Below are 18,076 nucleotides of genomic sequence, written 5' to 3' on the forward strand. Positions count from 1 at the left end.
CCAAGACATAGGGTAGGTGCAGTTACTGCTGAACAGTTTACATAGAAGCTAAATGTCCCATTTTAGGTGCCAAGGAAGTACTTTATGCTTAGGTTAAGATGATAATTTTATGCTATTATGAATTTACCACAGATTCCTGGGTAAATTTTTCTATCTAATGGTTCTGAGTTTCTTTACTAATACATCAAGACTCAGTATTTTTACAAGGAATAATGACTAAAAAATTCCCAAGCTTACTTGGCAAATACAACTATTTATTAATTCTGAAAAGCAGCTGTGGGGACAACCCCATAAGAATGAGAACTTAACACTGTTGCTTACGGCTCATCTCCAGTGATGAAGCACCTCTGCAGTGAGCTCCTATGTCTCTGGTACCAGGTGCATGACCTCCACCGACTCCTTTGCTATTGTCTGTACTTCCTTCTCTTCACCTGGAAAAGTAAATAACAGTAGTCCTTTACCTCACAGCATAGCTGCAATGATTCAACACACTCCATGTAAACAGCTCAGAACCATTCACAAATAATAACCACTCCATAAATGACAGTTACTGCTTATTTTTCATACTTTCCATACAGGACCTGGAACACTATGGCTTGTCATAAATAGATTTTCTGACACGAAGAAAATAGACAGTAAGTGGTCTTTCTTCAGAACAATTTTACACCAGCTCAGGGAATAATGTGACACATCCTACATCCAGCTTCCTGATTTACAAGACATAAGTCAACCTGGTCATAAGAGGACATAAGTCAACCTAAATAAATTCTTTCATTAAAACAAAACAAGCAGCAACAACAACAACAAAAACAGGCTCTGAACTTTACCCAACAGAATTCTAGTCAACAGGTATCAGGTGAGCAAACCTTACTCTTCCTCTCAGGCTTCTGTTCCCTACTCAAGTCCAGCTGAAAAATGAGAAAACAAGTCAACTCCAATCTAATGGGAGACTGCTGTTTACTTTAAAAGGGCGATTTAAATGTTACGACATGCATTAGCAATCTCTAAAAAGAAATCTCTCCCCCTTAAGAAACCTGAAATCTTATGTATCTCTTTATTCTATAAGAATTGGGTGCAGTGGTTTTAAAAGCAAGAAAAAACATTTCTTTCAAATAAGAGCGTGGCAAAGGGAAAGATGCTCAACTTCACTAGTCATTAGAGAAATAGAAATCAAAACCACAATGAGACTACGATGGCTCACACCCATTAGGATGGCTGCTATTAAAAAAAACCCAGAAAATAATAAGTGTTGGCAAGGATGTGTGGAGAAAATGAAACGCTTGTCACTGCTTGTGGGAATGTAAAATGGTACAGCTGTTGTGGAAAAGAGTATGGTGGTCCCTCAAAGTATTAAACACAGAAGTATCCAAAGATTCAGCAAATTCCACTTCTGAGTTGAAAGCATTGTCTCAAAGAGATATGTGTACACCCACATTCATAGCAGCATTATCTGCAATAACCCAAACGTAGAAGTGCCCCAAGTATCCATCCACAGATGAATGGATGAGCAGAATATGGTCTGTCTAAGCAATAGAAGATTATTCAGCTTTAAAAAGGAAGGAAATCCTGACACATGCTACAACATGGATGAACCTTGAGGACATCATGCCAAGTGACAGGTGCCAGGCACAAAAGGACAAACACTATATGATCCCATCAGATGAAGTGCCTAGAGTTGCCAAACTCACACAGACAGAAAGTTGAATAGAGGTTACTAGGGTCTGGATAACCAGAAGAACCAGAGGGGGGCTGAGGAGTTGTTTAACAAGGACAGAGTTTCTGTTTGGGAAGGTAAAAAGTTCTGTAGATGGATGGCAGTGATGACTGCTCAGCAATGTGAATGTCTTTAATGTCACTGAACTTAAACATGGTTACGATGGCCAATTTTAAATTATGTGCATTTTACCAAAATACAAAAATAACAATAATAAAGAGAAGAGCATTGCTCTTTCTCTCCATCTTCTCAGAAGGCCTAGGTGCTTGGCTCCAAGATGTAAATTCCTACTTGTCAAAAGACAGAAGTTTTATTTTTCCTTTGGATAATGATTAGCATGTATGTAACACACTGTAACTACCAGACTAAATCAAAGGGTGAGATTTCTTTTTTTTTTTCTTTGCGTTCTCTTTAGCAGATTGCCTGTGATGTGATCACTGTCAGCTTATTTGATAGTAAAACTGCTTTCTTTCCCTTCAAACCTAATAATAAGGTTGTAGATGTCATAAAAGAAATGCCTATCAGACTTTATAAACTTTAAAAATAAAAAAGTAAAATGATGAGAGGAAAGAAGGAAACTCCCACATTATTTGTGTTCATAATCTATTCAGACTACTATACTAATCTCCTAATGACTCGGGTAAATCCTAGTGATGTTATTTTTGTTAAAATTTCATTCCAAAATATAAAACATCAAAATTTAATTTTCAGAAATTAGGAAAATGTTCTTCTGGTGCCTCTGAGAACAGGACCCCCCACCCCACCCCACAAAGCCCTTAATAAATGAAGCTGCTACCTCCAAAAAAACAAAAAAGAATTTAGGAACATGAACCTCAGATTCATTCCATTTATTTCAACATAATGACACTTACAAACTCTATAGGTCCAGGAGACTGAAAATCTCACCCACGTGGTCTACAACTCCCCCAGCAGTCTGGGCTGGCTTGTTACTAGTGTTCCTGAATGTGTTCTAGCTCAGAAAATGAACTGCGGGCTTCAGACCCAGGAAAAGTCAATCCTCCAGCAATAAACCCTCCAGTATGCTTCGTTGCACTCACCGGTAACATGCTAACAACGTGGTCAATTCATTCATTCCAAACAAGTTAATTTATTCCACAGGAACTGAGAAATGCCAAATGACTGGGGCACAAAAGTAGTCTATTTCTAAACCACAGACCTTTAACTACTGTAGTGTAGATTTACCATCACTTTGCAGATAATGCAGTACATCAAGTTCAACTCTGCTAGGAACAACATGAAATAGAACCAGGTATAACAAGACAGAGAAGATGGCTAAATTCAGCCAATTCCCCTAAGCAGTTACCTCTTTTATAGCTTCCACATATCTCATAAGTTAAGATACATAAAAGGCATATTCAAAGATTAAACCTCTGTACCAGATGGCCAATTTAAGACCAGTGATCTTTGGAATCAATTCTGACTCTGCGGATTTGAAGACTTCAGCTTCCTACCATCTTTCTGCCATCACACTGCCTTGCATGAGGGGACTGCCGTAATTGGTGAGTCATATCCATTTCCCAAGTATTTTTTCTTCTCCCCGCCTCGGTGGGGAGAAGACCCCAGGACCCTGTGGAGACCCCACAGTGGGCGAGGAGACGGTCTGGGCGGCAGGGGCGTGTGGGTCATGCGCCGGGGGTGGGGACTAATTCTCGCATCCGGCCCACCGCGTCCAACCGGTGTCGGCTCCTCCCTCAGAGCCTCGCCCCCCTGTCGGGAGGCGGAGCCCGGATGTCCCCGCTGTGGGGGCCGGCGGAAGCGCGCGAGGCTCCTGAGACCTACCGAGTGCGGATGAGAGTGCGGGGTGGGGCGGACTGAGAAGGCTGCGAGGGGAGCGGCCGGCGGAGCAGGTAGGGCCGGGTGAGGGGCTGTGACTCCCCACCGAGGCGGGGGAAGTAGCGTCGGGCTGAGAGGAGGGCGGCGCGGGGTGCCTCGAGAGGGACCCCCGAGCACCGAGTGGGGGAAGGGAGGGGCGGCGGAGGCCAGCGGGGGAGGGGAGGGGATGGAGACGGCGGGGCGCCCGGCGCCGGCAGGGGCAGGAGACTGGGCGCCTCCTCCCCTCAGGAGAGGCAGCGCCGCCCGCCATCCCTCCCCACGCCGGGCTCGCCTTCTCCGCGGGCTGCTGCGGAGCAGCGGCGGGCGGGGCTGGAGCCGGGCCGGGTGAGCAGGTGCGGCCAGACTGTGGCCTCGGGGTCGCGGGGCTGTGGTCTCGGGTCCGGGGCCCTGGTGAGTGTGGTGGGAGACGCGGCCACCGGGGACGGGGCGGGGGCGGGGAGCTGTTCTCTCATCATCGTTGCAGTTTGGGTGTCTTCTGAGTTTGTTTTGATACTTGCATTACCAGTGCCTTTTGTACTTTCAGGTGTGGTGGTGTTGCATGTCAGCATCATCTGTCAGGTAGAAGAGCTCTCTCTAGCGCTTCCCCCCGCCCCCCAAAAAGATGACCGGTAAGGGGATCCGAACCCGTGGCCTTATGTGTTATCAGCACCACGCTCTCCCAGGTGAGCCACGGGCCAGTGCATCTCTAGCGCTTTACAGGAGTGGTCTGCTGTGATGCATTCCCTCAGCCTTCGTTTGTCTGGGAGGGCATTTTATCTCTCCATGTTTGAAGGACACTTCTTGGGTACTTTCGCCTCCTAAGCAGGCACCGGGGAAACTTGCCAGCAGTTTTCCTGGCCTGGGAAATGGGGTGGTGCACTCCGAAGTGATTATTTCTCCCCCAGCGGTCATAGCACCCTTTTTGTCCTGTAAACTCCTAGTAGCTTCACACAAAGGGTACTGCTATGGCTTTGCTGGCTCCAGGTAGCTGCTACATGCATTGTGCCAAGCCGGCCTGGTATGGGAGCAACTGGGGATGGATTTGATCGGGGTGGGCCTTTCTCCTGTTTGCCATGGCTTTCAACACCTTCAGTAACTCAGAGGGTCTCTCCTCCTCTTTCCCCAAGCTCCGGTGATTACAGGATGGCAGTTTTTGTTTTAATAGATGTAAATTGATCGCTTGTTGGGGGGAGCATTGCCAGGATCATCAATTTTGCCATCTTGGTGACATCGCTCTCTTCGAAGTTATGTTTTTGAGCTACCCAGTCTGTTTTTTGTTATGGCAGCCCTAGCAGACTTATGCATTTCTGGATAATTCTTTGTTGGGGAGGGAGGACATGCTCTCTTGTGTCCTGTAGGACCTTTAGCAGCATCTCTGGGCTCTACCCACCAGTAGAAGCACCTCCCCTCACCACTAGGTTACAATAATGAAAAATGACTGCAGTCATTGTCAAGGTCCCCTAGGAAGTAAATTGCCCCAGTTGAGAACCGCCGATATAGAAGAACCAGAAAATGTCCATCTGGTCCTAAAGGTCTTGGCTCTGTTGCTTTTCCTCCATATGGGCTGGCTGTGAGAGAGGGGAAAATATCCTGTCATAGAAAGAGGCAAAGACGTTAGGCTTCAGCAGGCATGTGTTGTCAGGCAACATCAGAGCCTTGAGAATGGACAAAAGACATGCTCATCCTGTCCAAATAGTTTCTGCTTAATGAATGAGATTATTCTACTGGTTTTGTTCATGTTTTCTGGATCCACCTAATTTGTACTCTTTCTGAATAACAAAGGCTAAAAAGGCGGGCCATCCTTGACTTTTTTATTTTAAATGATAGGGAAAAAGTTAAATGGGGTAAGAAGTTTGCCTTTCTTTATTCTATAGAATACCCTGCTCTTTAGCGCTTATATGTTATGTGTTAAGTTTTTTCCTAGGTACTATCTTTTTAGTTCTTCTGGATATGAGGTCATATCTTGTAAGGGAAAACAGTTTTTCTATACTAACAACACTCTGACAACAAATGTGTAGGTTTTTCACATCAATCAATTCACCAGTTCTCTGCAGACAGTAATGAGGTGTCCTACAATTTAATTCAATTTTGACACTATCCAGAGTTACAGCAGACTCTGCATTTATGGGCTTAGTCCCACAAGACTTCCCCCCACTTCAGACACCTGCTGCACTTACTGTGTGCCTAGGATACCCTCACTTCTGTCGAGCTTGGCTACAAATTGGGGGTTCCCACAACCCCTCAGGTTCAGTAATTTGCTATAATGGCTCACAGAACACAGGTAAATGCTTTACTTATGTTTACTGGTTTCTTATAAAGGATATTATAGAGGATACAAATGAACGGCTAGATGAAAAGGTACGTAGGGCAAGGTCCAGAAGTGTCCTAAGCACAGGAGCTTCTGTCCCCACAGAGTTAGGGTGTGTCACCCTCCTGGCATGTGGATGCTTTCACAAACCTGGAAGCTCTCTGAATTCCTTAATATAGGGTTTTATGAAGGTTCCAATCATTCCTGTAGGAATGATTGATTAAATCACTGGCCATTGGTGATTGAAATCAATTTTCAGCCCCTCTGCCCTCCCCAGAAGTGGGAGAATGGAGATGAAAGTTTCAACCCTTTAATCATACCTTGGTCTTCTGGCAACCAGCCCGCATCCTGAAGCTATCTAGGGTCCCCAGATACCAGTCATTTCATTAGTGTGCAAAAAGACATCATCAATTCAGAGATTCCAAGGATCTTAGATGCCCTTGTGTCAGGGATCAGGGATTACAGTCAAATATTATCACAAAAGATGCTCCTATCAGGAAATTACAAGGGTTTTAGGAACTTTGTGTCAAGAACCTGAAGCAAGTATACATTCCTTATTATGTCACACCTTGAATTATATTCTAATTGGTGAAGGTTTTTAATAATGACTCTTGATTTCTGAGTATTACCTTACTGAGCCAATATTTGTATCAGTTTTTTAGCTGCGTCCCTTGGATTGTTCAGTTATACAACATTATGTACAACAATGGATTTCTTTCCTCCTTTGTGATTTGTATAACTGGCTTATCTCAGCACACTATTCGTACCTCCAGAACAATGTTATATTTTTGTGGTGGTTCTGGTGGCATTGCTTCTAGTGCATTCCCATCAAAGAGTACTTACAAAGGAAAATAAAGCAAATGTGAAGTCTGGAGGTATTCTTGTTAAACATGGTACGTATTACTAGAATGTCAGACCCCGAAGATAGATTCATTTGTATTTTGATACCCTCACTGCTGTTGTTTGCCTTTGAAGGAACTACTCATATAAGAAATATTCACATTCCAAGTCAGAAATTCAGTATTATAAACCCAGAGAGCACAAGAAAATTCACACACAAAAAGTAGCAAAGTAGCAGTTAAAGATCTATGAGTGTTTCAAGCAATAGTCTGAATTGAAAAAGGCATTCCTAAAAATGAACTGCAACAATAGGAATGATCTGTTATTATATCTAGAATGTTTTTCTGCCTTCTGCTTCTCCAGTGTCAATGCCTTTTATTTTAATTTTTCTATTTTTATTTTTGGACACAAACCACTTCTGAATTATGGTTTTAAAGCTAGGTCAGTCTCAAACAATCATGATGTACTTAATCTTAAAATTAAACAAATCCTGGTTAAAAAATGTCAGATTGAGCGTCAGCTAAAGTCCCCTGGACCAAAACCACATTTAACATATGTAAAATATGTACTTCTTTCTTTATTTATTTTTTTACAAGATGATTTGTAAGGGGATCTTAACCCTTGACTTGGTGTTGTCAGCACCACGCTCTCCCAAATGAGGCAACGGGCCATCCTAATATAGGGATCTGAACCCGTGCCCTTGGTGTTATCAGCACCACATTCTCCCAAGTGAGCCACAGACCAGCCCTAAAAAATCTGTACTTCTTTAAATAAAATGCTGTAGTACCCATCATAATAAAAATAGTGGATTAAACATATGTATTTACTTTCTCTCCAAAAGGTCCACTAAAACTTCATTAAAAAATGAGAATGAGATGAGAGTCAACAGTAACAGCCTTTTGGAAGCTGAAGAGAAGGAAGAATGGTAAATGATTTAACAACCAAGCCTTAAATTAAATGTAAAAATCAGACAACTAACACACTTTATAACACAGAAATGAGCAGTCCTAGGTTCCTGTGGAAATGGGTGACTGAAAGGAAAAACCCAGCCCGAACACAGAATGAGAAACACAGCAGGAGACAAAGGCTCAACCATGATGTATTAAGGAGGCAAAACGGACAGGTGGGCTGCTCTCTCAAAAGTGGGAGTGGCAGCAGGGAGAGTTGGGGTGGGCCCTTTATATCCCGTTAAGCTGAGCTGGACTGTTCTTATTGGCTAGGGAGGAGGAGAGGGCAGTGAGCAAGGTTTAAGCTGAGTTGGGATTTTTCTATAGGTGGAGAAATTCGCACCTGCGGGAAGGGGATGTGGCAGTGAGGAAGAAGTGGGAGGGAGGGTCTTTGTTCTCAGAAAATGTGCTGTTCTAGGGGCCTTGAAACTTTCTGCAGCCATTTGGGCATTCTGCTGCCATCTTAGACTGTCCTCAGGTAGAACATGATTGCCTAACAGTGACAAAGGGGTGGGAGGGCTAAAAATGGATAATTTGGGTGAGAATTCCTCAAGAATCAGTCAGATGAGTCCTTCCTCAGCTTACTTAGGTAGGAATCTTCCCTTCCTCCAGCCAAGCAGATGATTATAATTTATCATCTGAAGAGTATTAAAAAAAAAAAACAAAAAAAAAAACCTATGGGTTGTGTGACATTAAGCACACTTGAAAGAGGGTACCGTACGACAAAAATAGGATTATGTAGATGTATAGCTAATGTATATTGAGGCACCCAGCCCAATATACAATTGTCTATCAGGTCTCAGAGCTCTGGCAGCCAGGCTTTCTATCTTCAGACAGATCTTAAAGTATTCTTTCTGTAGAGTCTTACTAGCCCCAAAATGTAAGACCTAAGAGGCCTTAGTGGCTTTTCAAACTAAATGGTCTAGGCACATTATCTAATGAAATTCAGTAAGCTCCACTCAACCACTCAGAACTCAAGACAGCTTTTAAAATTATGCACAGCCAATTGAGAATTATCAGACATACAAAGAAAGACTTTAACAAAAAAAAAGAAGAGAAAATCAACAACATAAAAACCAAACAGAAAATTTCCTGTACTGGGATAAACTAACTTAAAAATAGAAACTGTAATGTATACAAATAGAAAAAGGAGGAAGAGGAGGGGAAGAAAAAGAAGAATGAGAAGGTTTAGCTATGAACAAGAATAGAATACTATAAACAGGAATGTTCAGAGAACAAGAAAGATCTCTTGGAAATTAAAAATACAAAAGCATAAATAGAATCTCAATAGAAGGGTTGGAAGATATCAAAGAAGACAGTGAGATGGAACATGGATGAGAAAAATTGAGGGCCAGTCTAGGAGACCCAATAAGCCAGTATAATATGCTTCAGAGAGACTAGAGAAAATAGAATGGACAAAACAATTAGCAAAATATAAATTTTCCAATTTCTTGAGAGAAACAAAATATACAGAGACACCATTTTCACCTGCTGGATTGGCTAAAATCCCCAAGTGTAATATCATACTCTGTTGACAATGCTGTAAACAGTCACTATCGTACATTTTCTATTGAGTATGCAAAAGGGTATAATATCTAGGCAGATAATTTTGTGGTATCTAGCAAATTTAATATGCATTTACCTTTTAACTTAGCAATGTACTTCTAAGAATCTATCACAAAATTATACTGACAATTACATGAAATGACATATGCTTGACTGTTCATTTTAACACTTTTGTAACAACAACTTCATGAAACAACAAAAATGCCTGTCAGAGGGAATGGTACAACCTCACAATTTTAATAAGTTTTAATCAAGAACAACACAATTTTAATAAGGAATGAAGAAGTCGTCTACATATAGTTATGAGTGATCTCCAGGACATGTTGTCAAGGAAAAAAAAGGTGTAAAATAATATGTGTAGCAGGCTCTGTTTTGTTTAAGAAAAGGGAAAACAATATAAATACATGTGCATGTGACTTTTTCTTTATGTAAAAGCAACAATAAAAAGATAAGCTACGAACTAATAAAAATGGTTACCTAGGTTATCTGTAGGGGAGTATAAGAACAGATTAAGGGAAGGGTGGAAAATAGATTTCTCTGAATGTATTTTATTTTATTCATTTTGACTAGATCCAAGTAAAAGTTTTACATGGTTAAGAAATAAAAATTAAATCAAAAGGACAAAATCAGTCCCTAAGAATAAAAAAACAGGAACCAGTACTAAAACACCCTACTCAATGCTCAATATAAAACACATCTACAAGAGGAAGTTTATGTCCTCAAAGCCCACTTCAGAGTAATAGAAGAAGCAAATTCTCTACCAGATGACCAGACATCAACTAGAGTTACTAGAAATATGAAGGAACAAGAAAATATGACACCACCAAAAAAATTACAGTAATTCTCAAGTACCAGCCCCATAGAGCAGGAAACCCTTGAATTGACTGAAAAGGAATTCCAAGCAACAATCTTAAGGAAACTCAATGAGGTACAAAAAGACTCAGACAACACAAAAAAATGAGAAAAAGTGTCTAGGATATGAAGGAGGAAATTTAGAAAGAGATTAATAACTTAAAAATATATATATAGCAGAACTGGAACTGAAGGATTCTTTCAGCAAAATAAAATAAAAAGCGCTTAAGCAGCAGGTAAGAGCAAGCAGAAGGAAGAATTTCTGATCTTGAAGACGGTCTTTTCAGAATAACCCATATGGAACAAAAAAAAAAAGGAAGGAAGGAAGAAAAAATAATTTTCAAAAAGATCTAAGAGACTGGCAGATAACCTGAAGTGCACAAACATCCAAATCATGAGTATTCCAGAAGGGGAGAAGAAAGGAAAAGGCATTGAAAACCTATTCAATGAAGTAATAATGGAAAACTTCACAGGTATAGGGAGAGAGACAGAACTTCAGATCAAACCACTAGCTAGGCTAACTAAAAAAAAGAAGAGAGAACTCAAATTTAAAAAAATTAGAAATGAAAAAGGAGACTTCACAACTGATACCACAGAAATACAAAGAATCATTAGGGTCTATTATAAATAATATATACCAACAACTTTGAAAACATGAAGGAAATGGATAAATTTTTGGACACACACAAACTACCAAGACTGAACCAAGAAGAAATAGAAAACCTGAACAGACCATTAACAAACAATGAGATTGAAGCAGTAATCAGCAGTCTCCCAACAAAGAAAAGCCCAGGACCAGATGGCTTTACTGCTGAATTTTACCAAACCTTTAAAGAGGAATTAATACTGGTTCTCTTCAAAATATTCCAAAACATTGAAACAGAGGCCATTCTCCCAAACTCATTCTATGAGGCCAGCATCACCCTAATACCCAAACTAGACAAAGATACAACAAAAAAAACTATAGGCCAATATCTCTGAGGAACGTACATGCAAAAATCCTCAACAAAATATCAGCAATCAGAATACAATACCACATCAAAATAATAATAATAATAATAATAATAATACACCATGATCAAATAGGATTCATTCCAGGGATGCAAGGATGGTTCAGCATATGCAAGTCAATAAATGTGATATACCACATAAAATCAAGGAGAAAAACCATATGATCATCTGAATAGGTGCAGAAAAAGCATTTGACAAAATTCAACATTGCTTTATGATAAAGACTCTCAGCAAATTAGATATAGGAGGAAAGTATCTCAACCTGATAAAAGTCATATATGACAAAGCCACTGTCAATATCTTCCTGAATGGGACTATGAATGGGAACAAGACAAAGAGGCCCACTTTCACCACTCCTATTTAACATAGTGTTGGAAGTACTAGCCAGAGCAATCAGGCAAAAGAAAGAAAGAAAGGGCACCCAGATTGGAAAAGAAGTAAAACTGTCCCTGTTTGTAGATGACATGATCCTATATATAGAAAAACATAAAGACTCTACCAAAAAACTCTTAGAACTGATAAACAATTTCAGTAAAATTGCAGAATACAAAATCAAACAAAAATCAGTAGCATTTTTATACTCCAATAACAAAGCAGACAAAGAAATCAAGAAAGCAAGCACATTTACAATAGTCACCAAAAAAATAAAATCTAGGAATAAATTTAACCAAGGAGATGAAAGATCTCTACAATGAGAACTACAAATCACTCTGAAAGAAATTAAAGAGGACACAAAAAGATGGAAAGACATGCCATGCTTTTGGATTGGAAGAACTAACATTGTGAAAATGTCAATACTACCCAAAGTGGTCTACAGATTCAACACAATCCCCATTGAAATACCAGTGATCACTAGGGAGAGCCTGGTGCTGACAACACCAAGTCAAGGGTTAAGATCCCCTTACCGGTCACCTTTAAAAAAAAAAAAAGAAAGAAAGAAAGAAATACCAATGACATTCTTCGAAGAAATAGAAAAAACAATCCTAACATTCATATGGAACAAGAAGAGACCCCAAACAGCCAAAGAAATCCTGAGGGGGGAAAAAAAGCTGGAGGCATAATATTACCTGACTTTAAATTATACTATAAAACTATAGTAACTAAACCAACATGGTATTGGAATAAAAACAGACACTTGGGCTAATGGAACAGAATAGAGAACCCAGAAGTCAACCCACATGCTTACAGCCACCTGATCTTTGACAAAGGCACCAAGAATATATATTGGGGAAAAAACACCTTCTTCAATAAATGGGGCTTGGAAAACTGGACATCAATAGTAGAGGAATGAAACTAGATGCATACCTCTCACTATATACCAAAATCAACTCAAAATGGATTAAAGACTTAAATATAAGACCTGAAACTATAAAACTTCTAAAAGAAAACATAGGGTGAACACTTCAGGAAATAGGGCTGGGCAGAAACTATATTAATAAGACCTCCAAAGTAGAGGCAACAAAAGGAAAAATAAACAGGATTATTTTAAACTAAAAAGTTTCTGCACAGCAAAGGAAACAACAGAGTGAAAAAACAACTACAGAATGGCAGAAAGTATTCACAAGCTACACATTCAACAAAGTATTAATACCCAGAATATACAAGGAACTCAAACAGCTTAATAGTAAAAAAAGAAAAGAAAAGAAAACAAGGAACCCAACTGAAAAATGGGCAAAGGAGCTGAACAGGCATTTCCTGAAAGGAAGATGTACAAATGGCAAACAGACACATGAAAAAATGCTCAACATCACTAAACATGAGGGAAATGCAAATCAAAACCACATTGAGATATCATCTCACCCCAGTTAGACTGGTCATTATCAAAAAGAAAATAAAAAGCACTGGTGAGGATGTGGAGAAAGGGGAACACTCCTTCACTGTTCTTGGGACTGTAAATTAGTGCTGCCATTATGGAAAACGGTATACAAGTTCCTCAAACAACTACAGATAGATCTACCATACTATCCAGCAATCTCACTTCTAGGTATATACCCAAAGGAATGGAAATCATCATGTTGAAGGGATACCTGCATTCCCATGTTTGTCGCAGCTGTGTTTACAGTAGCCAAGAGTTAGAACCAACCTAAATGTCCATCAATGGACTACTGGATAAGGAAAATGTGGTATATATACCCAATGGAATACTACTCTGCCTTAAGAAAAATAATAAAATGCCTGTCAAGATGGTGGAATAAACGGTCCCCAGCGTCACTCTCTCCCGCAAATCAATGAATTTACAACTATAAAAATGTAACATCAGCCAAGCTGGGGCCACTGGAGCTCAGGTGAAGAGGAAGAGAGACCTATGGAACTCATGAAGGCAGGAGAAAACACAAAGAGAAAAAAAACTGCTCTCAGCATTTTGGGCCACGGCCGCTTTAATGCTGGAGCACATGGAGCAGGAGTGGGCAGAAGCTGCAGCTGTGCCCTTTAGATGGGATTACTTGGAGGCGGAAGGGGAGAAGAGGACTTTGATGGCCCCCAGGACAGGAAGACCACTAACAAGGTTCCCATGGACCCACGCAGGAGCGAGGAGCCAGAACACCTGAAAAAGGGGAGCCACTCAGGCCAGTGAGTCATCACAAGGGACTGGTGCATGGCCCGTCCCGTCCCATGGGAAGTGTTTGGAGCACAGGCTGTGGGGGAGACCGGCCCACTGGGAGAACACTGGGACACAGCAAGGACAGCCACTCTGCCCCCCAATCAGTGCAGGACCGCTCAGAGGAGACTGGTCGGGGATGCAGAATTGCGTGGGGTGCAGTTCAATGAAAAAACTCAGGCCCAGATCAGAGTTTCTATACAACCCAGGTGCATCCAGTCTCTGGAGAGCCTGAAGTACCTATAAGGTCAACCATTAAACCCTGAGCTGCACAAAAAGCCTTCCCTAGGGAAACAGCAGCAAAGCAGCAATTTACCTCAACCACACACAGCTCAAGTACTGGTTCCCACAGGAAGTTCCCCCAAGTTAGAAGCAAGCAAAGGACAAAAACTTAGTTCTGGCCCAGGCACACCATGAATGCCTTGGGGCCCACCAGGGGACATGAGGCATAGAGCCAGGGGCAGGACCTCTGCCCACAACCACTCACACCACCAGCACCAAGGCATGGAGAAGGGGACTGGAACCCCCTCCCACAACCAGGCACACAGTGCCAGCGCTTCGGGACCCACCCAGGGACGCAAGGTATGGAGAATGGGACCAGACCCCCCCCCCCCACAACCAGGCACAACATGCCAGCGCCTCAGGGCCGACCCAGGGACCTGGGGCATGGAGAAGGGAACCGGATCCTCCTCCCACAGCGAGGCACACTGCACCAGCGCCTCAGGGCCTGCCCTGGGACCCAGGGCATGGAGAAGGGGACTGGACCCACCTCCCACAATGAGGCATGCCAGCACAGCACATCAGGGCCCGTCCAGGGGCCCAAGGCATGGAGAAGGGGACCAAACCTCCCTCCCACAACCAGGCACACTGTGCCAGTGCCTCAGGGTGTGCCTAGGGACCCAGGGTAAGGAGCTAGGGACTGGACCCCCCTCCCACAACCAGGCACACTGTGCCAGCACCTCAGGACCCACTCGGGGACCCAGGGCATGGAACCGGGGATCGGACACTCTCCACAACCAGGCACACTGCAAGCACCATGAAGCAGGCCAAAAACATCTCCTCCATATGGGTGGCCCACCAAAGCCACTGTGATAACCATGGCTGCCGCGAAGGTGGCTAGATGCCACAACCACCATGCAGATGGTCCATCAGCCACTGGAGTGAGTTGAAACAAGGAGAGTCACCAGCAAAGATAAAAGAGGAGGATGTCTGTCTCCACTGAGCCCATTTCATAGTGATGGAAGAGACATCTGCTCTATGATAGTATTGGGGAACCTGATCATGCCTCTCAGCATTGGACAGATCATTTGGGCAGCAAATCAACAGAGTAACCATTATTCTTTCAGAGGGAGAGAAGAAATCTAGGGTGATTAGAGGGGGGAGGGGGAGAGGAAGAGGGATGGGGTGGGATTGGACAAGGGGCATAAAGAATAATTACAATTTGTAACAATATATATGCTAGTAATATTGATCTGATCAACATATCTCAATGTTGAACCCTAAGAATATGTATAATCAATTTTGATTCAGTAAAAATTTTAAAAAATAAAAAAATGAAATGTCACTCATGTGAAAACCAAAAATATTTTTAAAAGAAAGATATAACAATCACAATAATACTTGCAAATTTGAAAAAGAAAGAACAGAAATGAAGCCACCAGAGGTGGGAAAGGGGGAGGGGGAGTTAACAAGAAATTGGTAAAGGGCCACAAGAAATAGCTACATTGTGTAATGTTGAATACATGAATTTTACATGAATTATTCTGATTTGAGCATCACATATTGCACACAGGTATTGATATTCAACACTATACTCCACAAATATGTACCATCAATTATATTTCAAAAACAAAAAATACATAAATGAATAAATAGAATTTAAAAATAAATAAAAGCAAATGGAAACAAATGAACCCATCTACATAAGCAGTTGGTATACGACCCCACAAGGAGAAGAATTATTTCAAGAGACTTTATTTTAACTGATAATTGCAGTTCATTTTCTCTGGCATGAGGAAACAGTGACTCTTATAACACACTGATAATACAAACTGCATTATACACAACTAGTAACAGGTAGCCAAAAAAACTATCATAATTCAAATGCAACAGTCTGTCCCGATAGCATACAGTTCATATCCTGTATTTTTCATTCAGGCTAATACAATTGTCCAGTCACTTTCTCCTCTTCTATACAGGATATCAGTCAATTTGCACAGGATACAGCTTGCAAGCTTAGGACCATTCTCCATAGTTGGAATATGTATGTTCTCACCCTTGTACAGTATATCAGAAACTGGGTAAACAACACAGGCTATACCAGAGCTAAACATCTCCCTCACTCTGCTCCCCTGCAGGGCAGTTGTCAAGTCATCCATGGTAAGGTGCCTCTCTGACACCTTAGATCACCAACTTGTGTGCCTGGTCCTGAATGCACTGCCTTCGCTCCTGGAAGGATGATGCTATCTCACGGGGGAAGTGCCAGTTTCTCTTCTCCATCTTTATCTAGTAAACAAAAGATTTATAGTTCTAACTTCAGTTATCTGGTTATCCTTTCCACAGAGCCACAGAACCTACTGACACCCATTGTCCATTGCTTCACATTGGGCAAAAGAAATGAGCTGTAATTCCCTTTCATCTTGCAGTCCCCAGTTCCACCTTCCCAGGCTCTTACATTATTTGGATTGGCCTATGGGGACACTAGATTAAAGGTGCCCCTTAAAAAACAAGGTTTCACTGGGCTCAAGATGAGAAAGAGCAGGGCTTTGTTTGTTAGGCTTCCTGACTCTAAGAGAAGGCTCAGTTCAAAGGAATGTAGGACAAACGTATAGACTAGCAGACATTAAATATGGGACCCATTCTTGACCCATTTCCACAAGCTGTTGAATACACTCTAAAAATTCTTCCTTGCCGAATACCAGCAGATTTGCCCACACATAGATTAGTGCTTTCTATAGATGTTGAGGTTTGGCTTCAACATTCAAATTTTATTATCTCCACCTCAAAATGCCTTCAATACTTAGATAATTCCACTGAATACTGGAAAGCCTATAATCCAGTATGCAATGAGAGGTTTTAAAGAGGCTTGTTATGAATTTTCTACCACCCAAACTCTGAGGACCACAAATCTGTCAACATGTGATCTGTGAACACAGTTCTGAAAACCAACATATTTGGGTCCACCCCTAACCCCTAACCCTCAACCCTAAACCCTAACCCCAAATCCTAACCCTAACCTCTAACCTTAACCCTAACCAACTCAACTGGTCAGGCCTCTAGGTATTAATTATACTCAAATTTATTTCAATGGTGTGCTAGTGCATGTTTAATAAATGGCTCTCGGGTTGGGGGGTAGGAATCTCTAATTTGTAGCATTTGCCAGGTCACCTCAGTCTTAATCCCACCAAGACTGATTTTGAGCTACCCGCAGGAAGAGGTGCATGCAAGGATGCTCACGAACTGGTGCGGGCAGGCTCCTGCACGCACCATGGTCACGTGGCATCCTGCCTCTCAGATGCCTTGATGGGAATTATGGGGCATTCCCAGGCTTTTCAGAACATTTACGAAATCAGTCACAGTCATTGTGAGATCTTTTTCAGTTTAATTCTTGGTAAATGGCCTCACTTCTGAATTCTTGGAGAACACTGTAGTTTCAGCCAATATAGCACCAACTAACACAGTTGTGATGTGGCCATTACAGTGACTGGAAACCTTATGGGTTAAAGAAACTAAAGATGGTTTTGTTTCCATTTTGCCCAAAGTCCAGAGTTCTGTGGAAAAAACTGTAAAGAATGGGGTTTGGAGTCTGTGATGGACTAAGTAATACCATGGGTAGCAACAGATAAATTAGAACAGAAAAATCTTCTGCAACACCACCATCCCTCCCTCAGCCCTCTGCCTTACTTTGCTGTCTTGCCCAACATAAAGTGACAGGGAAACAAAAATCTGTGTCACCTAGTAACAGTCCCACATGCAGAAGGAGATGAGTCAATACAATTCTGAATTAAGGCAACAACATTTCACAAAAAATCTATCTTGAGGATTTATAGGAAAACCAACATATAGCTATAGTCTACCTGCTGGTGGGGAAGACCCATTAGCTTTGGATATTGAATTATTTAAGATGAAATATCTGGGATATGGATGCTTTTTCTGGGAAGAAAAATCTACTCTGAGGCAGTCAGAATCAATAGGCCACTCTGAAGGCTGATTTAAGCTGTTACTGGTAATGTTTTTGCTATGTTGATGAACCAATAATTCAGGAAACAGGGCCATTTAGATGTTCCTACTGGGAGAGCCCTGTCCATCAGTCTTGCAGTGAAGCCTCTCCATCCACGGAAAGCACCAGCATTTCCCAAGGGCTGTTATGAGCTTATAGGGAGCCAAAGCTAAAACCAGCACAAAGG

At 41.7% G+C, this 18,076-nt stretch overlaps 1 long non-coding RNA gene and 1 pseudogene across 1 annotated transcript; one reads left to right on the forward strand and one right to left on the reverse strand.

The window, feature by feature from the left end:
• Positions 1-3,522: 3,522 nt before the first annotated feature.
• On the forward strand, positions 3,523-7,799 carry LOC134386923 (uncharacterized). Its single transcript, XR_010024562.1, has 3 exons — positions 3,523-3,582; positions 4,092-4,230; positions 7,537-7,799. It is a non-coding gene; the product is annotated as an uncharacterized LOC134386923 (long non-coding RNA).
• Positions 7,800-15,823: 8,024 nt separating this feature from the next.
• LOC134389028 (branched-chain-amino-acid aminotransferase, cytosolic-like) lies at positions 15,824-16,844 on the reverse strand (annotated as a pseudogene).
• Between the last annotated feature and the right edge of the window lie 1,232 nt (positions 16,845-18,076).

The sequence above is a fragment of the Cynocephalus volans genome, chromosome 10 (genome assembly GCF_027409185.1).
Source record: "Cynocephalus volans isolate mCynVol1 chromosome 10, mCynVol1.pri, whole genome shotgun sequence".
In the NCBI taxonomy this organism is placed as follows: Eukaryota; Metazoa; Chordata; class Mammalia; order Dermoptera; family Cynocephalidae; genus Cynocephalus; species Cynocephalus volans.